The sequence below is a fragment of the Agrilus planipennis genome, unplaced genomic scaffold, assembly GCF_000699045.2.
Source record: "Agrilus planipennis isolate EAB-ADULT unplaced genomic scaffold, Apla_2.0 scaffold141, whole genome shotgun sequence".
Classification (NCBI taxonomy): Eukaryota; Metazoa; Arthropoda; class Insecta; order Coleoptera; family Buprestidae; genus Agrilus; species Agrilus planipennis.
In genome coordinates this window covers 473,705-479,085 of record NW_020438903.1, presented here as the reverse complement: position 1 = coordinate 479,085, position 5,381 = coordinate 473,705, and the positions used below count along the sequence as shown (strand labels likewise).

Genomic DNA, 5,381 nt, shown 5'->3' with positions numbered 1-5,381 from the left:
TCACCAATTATATAACGTGAATCACTTTTTAAATCCGAAGTTTGTAAAAAGTAGGCAGTAAACTTGACGGAATTTGAAGGCTAGCTTCCGGATTTGTTATTTCCGAATTTTATAATGTGATTGGCATTAAAAACACGCTCACCTTCAACGAAATTTCCTTTCCGAGGCTTTGTGTCAACCCAATCACATATTGTGTCAATACTTATCATTTTATCGTAATTTAAAAACTTGAAAATTGCACGGTACACTATAGAAACTACGATAAATTTTTCCTAATCGGCGCCATGTTTTTAGGATCCTCCCATTTGACGGATCCCAGTAGACTAGAGATGCGCCGGATAGTGGTTAACGTCTTCCTTCAGGCGGGCTTTTCATTAAATGCCATCTTCATCAACGTTCCAAACCACATTAAGTCTTGTTAAAAAAAGTCGTTAAAACACTAAACCAGGAATCGTCAGGTAATTTTAAATGGGGATCCGCAAAATTTTTATCGAAGTCCTTACCAATTTTTTATTTTAATTTTTACTCACTAAATGCCTGCATATGCCTCCGATTAAAAGAGACTTCAGAGGTTGTCAGAGTGAGTGAGATATCGATTTATAATATTTTTTTGTGGCTGTTCGATGTACGGGTGCGAAAGGGTGCTGCGGAAATAAAAGGGTTAGAAGCGTTCGAAATGTGGTGTTACAAGCGAATGATGAGAATACCGTGGATAGAGGAGGTTAAAAATGAAGAGGCATTAGAAATAATAGGAGAATGGAAGACTTAATAGAAGTAAATAAGAAATAGGCGAGATAGGCTGGTAGGACACCTTCTCAAGCATGAATGTTTAGTCAGAGACTTATTAGAGGCAGAAACGGGAGTTAGGAAAGGTAGAGGTAGACCTAAATCAGATTGCTAAATATTTTTTTATTAATTTATTTGAATAGTTTATACTTCCAAAAAATTTTTGGCGGTCCAGTTTTTCGCCTTCCAGGGTCCGAACGTGAACTGCGATCCGCCAGTTGCCGACCGTTGCACTGAAAGAATGAAATTTTCATTCTTGGTTGACGGATTTCAATGAGAGGGTTGAGACGAACCTATAATGTATAACACTAAAAGTCTGCAAGGTGACAAAATCGTTATCGTAGTTATTGTTAATCACAACTTGTTACACCAAAAAGCCATAGAAATTGTAGCAGTTCGCCCATACTGTTTTTGTTCACGAGGAACAGTAAATAGAAGAACTATATCGAAATTACAACTAATTTAGAATATACAGTAATCAATATATAATGTAAATTAGGACAAACAATCTATCCCAATACAGTCCTAATTACCAATTTTCACAAGGTACGTTTTCTGTTATCCTTATTAAGTGTTTGTTGTTTCTTTTTTCTCCGGTAGCCATTATCCGGTATCCGGCTGGTTCTAAAGAAAGTGCCGCTTCCACCGGATACCCGATCCGACCCGGCCCATCTCTAATGTAGACGTAATTACCTACAGCCAGAACAACCAATCATAACAGACCTGACATCACGTTAAACATTAATGAAACCAAAACAACCTATCTATCGTCATAGATGTTGCTTTACAAAACACTGAAAATCTTAAAAAGAAACATATTGACAAAATTCAAGAATATATACCTTTAGCCGAAGGTAAAAAAAAATATGGGATCAAAACACAGTTCGAATTCTTTCAATATTAATTTTTTCAATAGGCGTTATACGAATAACATTGCATGCTAGCATAGTCAAATTGAAACTTCATGAACTAACATACATCAGTCTTCAAAAATCAGTAATGCTTGATGCATGTCGAATAGTACGCACATTTCATAACACTGCTATCATACCCCCAATCTTATTTCAGGACAAAATGTACTGATAGCCCCAAACATAATTTAATAACAGTAAATTGATGTCGACAGTGCACCCAAAAAAGTGTCATTGAGATTCTTTAGCATCAATCCGTCTTCATTTCCTGGAAATTGACTAGTGAAAACTGAGAAGACTGGAAAATGATAATAACAATACAGCTCGTTGGTCTGTAACATACCCATTTTCGCAAAAGCAGTACTGATCGGGATTGATAATACTTTGATTTTTTTTTTAATCATTAAATTGGCCAAAGACCGGACACATTACGCTGTCTTATTTTATTTAAGACTTATTAGCTACTTCGCTACGAGACGGAACTGTACGATATCTGCCCGCTCGCGCAAATGATGCGCGGCTGACGCTTACTTCAGGATGAATTAGAAGTACAATAATCTTCCCTCTGAGTTTCTATGAACACAAACTAGAAATTAATAAAAATGAATAGAAAATCTTTTTTAAACGAACTCGTTAGTGTGACTAGGAACATAGTATCACTCCTTTTGTTTGTTAGGTTCTATAAAATCATCACGCAAGTTTCATTTTTGTTTTGTTTACCATTTCTCTTATTTTTCCTTTATCATATCTAAAACACTATTAACGTTCTGGTTTTTGTATTTAAATTTATCAGCTGTTTCACAGATAATAATAAAGTTTAGGCAAATGTATGCATAAAAAATAGGCACTTATGCATACAGGAAAGGTAAATTATCATTTGCAGCACACCCTACAGAGTTATTAATCAAAAGTTATCATGAGGGGAGTAATGTGCCCTCGATTTTTTATCTTAAAAAAAAATGGAAGCCGAATACATTAGCTGAACATACATGGCTCTGTGCTAATGTATATACATACACATTTATGTTTACGTATACCTAAGCGGGAAATATTAGGTAGATACTATGATATATACAGTCACTGGCAGTATTTATAACATTATATGTACAATTAACTGATAATAACATGAATACAAAAATAAACGTTAACAGTCCAGTAAAAGTAAACTATAAAAAGATAACAGTCAGTACTGCACGGAAAAAATGACCATTTTATCCACTAAAATTACAATACTGAAGTCCTCAAGTGTGCTGTTATTGGTATCAATTACTGCTGAAAATATCAACGTTATGTTTATTTATATTGGGTTGTTCAGAAAGTCATTTCGTTTTTTCCCGACAGAGGATTTAATTGTATTCTTTTGCACCCAACTTCACGTTTAAGTCGTATAATTTTTATATGCTTTGAGAGCTCATATAGCAAGGCTTGTGTGTGAAAAATTCCAATTAATTCTACGCAGTAGTTTTTGGNTATACTTGCTTCTACAAGAAATATCATTCATTCTGTGGAAATGTAGCTTTACAGGTTGTCCTGCGTTTGTGAAAGTCCAAGAAGTACCCTTTTTCTAATTTATTAAAAATGTTACAAAAAAGGGTAATTATGAATTAACGTAGTTTTTTCACGTTAGTCGGAAAATGCCTCAAGAGACGACCACACACTGTTTCGTAATACGCGCATCGCCGCGCAACACGTAGGCGTATTCACTTGTCTCAAGTCAGGTTAAGTCGCTTGAACGCGTCTCAACTTGAGGCTAATCGTAAGTCTGTCAACTCGCGCATGGGAAACTGCATTTCGGCCACAACGCCGCTTAAATGGTCTACAAACCGTGCTTGTGTCGAGTCTTGTGCCATTTTGTGTCTTACGCGTCTCAATATGCACCTTGTCTAACCGTCTCGCGTTGATAATGCCACATTTATTAGCCGTGAACAGGTTTTGTAGTACATGGGGTAAGTCTCTTTTTGGTTTATTTTTTCTCATTTTTCTCCATTTTTCACTGTAAAGAACGTAATGCGTCATTCAAAGCCAACGTCTTCACAAGTGAAGCATTGTATGGCATTGAACGAATTTCACTATTATTAATCGAATAATGTATATAATAATGACATTCTTGAGTTGAAAAAGGATGAATCCTTGACTGGCACTACTTATAATTACTGATAAAATATTCTCAGCGTCTTCTCTATGTGCGGATCTTCGTATAATTTTTCTGTCTCCCTAACTTAGCAGATTTGGCTAACTTTACAAGTTTATTCTTAATCCCAAAACTTTCATACTGTCCTTTCAATAAGTCTCATTTCAATTAAAAAAACAAGTAGAAGTTGTATCAGTAAATACTAATGGTCACTACAGGTCGCGTTTTACTGTTCTGATTCTGGTTTAAAGGCCTAAAGTTCTAAAAGCATCTCCAACCACGGCGGTATTTAGGCCCGAATCACAAAACAATGCAGTATTAGCAGTATTACCAATAATATTTAATAAATGGGCTTTTGTTAGCAAAAGTAAAAAATACATTCCAAAAAACTGCTCATTTAATATCTGAAAATCTGAGGAAGGTAATGTGTAAATCATACTCTAGCAAAGGGTTACCAATTTAGTTTTACTCTTATTTTATTTTGTATTAAATCATTTTGCGACTCAATTAATAAATAATTACATTAAATAATCGCCAAATAAAGATCGCTTCGAAGTTGATTACACAATAGTTTGATCGGTAGACATGTGATTACATGTCAAGTTCTCTTTGTATAATTCAGTACGGATAAAGCTTTAATCCATCAGGGTAATTGATTCAGTAATTACTACTGTATTATTAATTTATCAATTCGCATTGTGTAGGTATGTATACACAAACAGACTTGTATTTAGATGTATTACCTATTTAAGTTTAAATGTGTATCATTTTTTTGCGTTTCAATTAGCCATTTAATATTAATATAATTTTTTTGTTACAGGTGAGTGTTTTCAGTCTTCTGGATTTCTCTAGGCTTCGTTGAGCTTCATGTTTATAAGGTAACAATAGAATGTTATTGAACCGACTTTACATAATACGTAGGTACGTAATAAGTTTATGTATATGTACATGTTACTGTAAAAGCAGCTACTTTACCATCAAATTAATTATTTATTATTAATTAACGTATGTATTTAGTGCTGCCAACGCATGTAAATCAAACTATAACGAGGCTTATTAATGTAATAAGAAATTCCTTATAATATTGAACTAAAAAGTAAGCTATAATATGACTTTGTAAGATTTTCAAAATCCAAACGTGCTGTGGTGTACGTCGGAAACGATATCAGTGGAGTCAGTTTTCTGATCCACGTTGGCCTATGCTATACGTATAGGTCATTATCATCATAATAAGGTCATCAGTCCTAAGACTGGTTGGACACGTACCTCCACTCTTTCCTATCCTGAGCTAATCTTCTCATTTCCATAAAACTAGAACTTTCCATATTTTTAACTATTTGCCAACAATAATCTAATCTAGGTCTATCTCTACTCCTCTTAACTCTTGTTTTTGCCTCTAATATGAGTCTGACTAGCCCTTCATGTTTGAAAAGGTGTCCTACTAACCTATCTCTCCTATTTCTTATTGACTTCCATAGAGTCCTCTGTTCTCCTATTCTTTCTAATACCTCTTCATTTCTAACCTTCTCTATCCACGGTATCCTCATCATTCG

The 5,381-nt window shown here is 34.5% G+C and overlaps 1 protein-coding gene and 1 long non-coding RNA gene across 2 annotated transcripts in view; both read left to right on the top strand.

Annotated features, from left to right (window-relative positions):
* LOC108736939 (semaphorin-1A) overlaps positions 1-5,381 on the top strand; it is a 509,066-nt gene that overhangs the window by 173,785 nt on the left and 329,900 nt on the right. The gene's annotated exons all lie outside the window — the stretch shown is intronic.
* On the top strand, positions 3,467-4,707 carry LOC108736951. The gene is made up of 2 exons (XR_001937792.1): positions 3,467-3,643; positions 4,649-4,707. It is a non-coding gene; the product is annotated as an uncharacterized LOC108736951 (long non-coding RNA).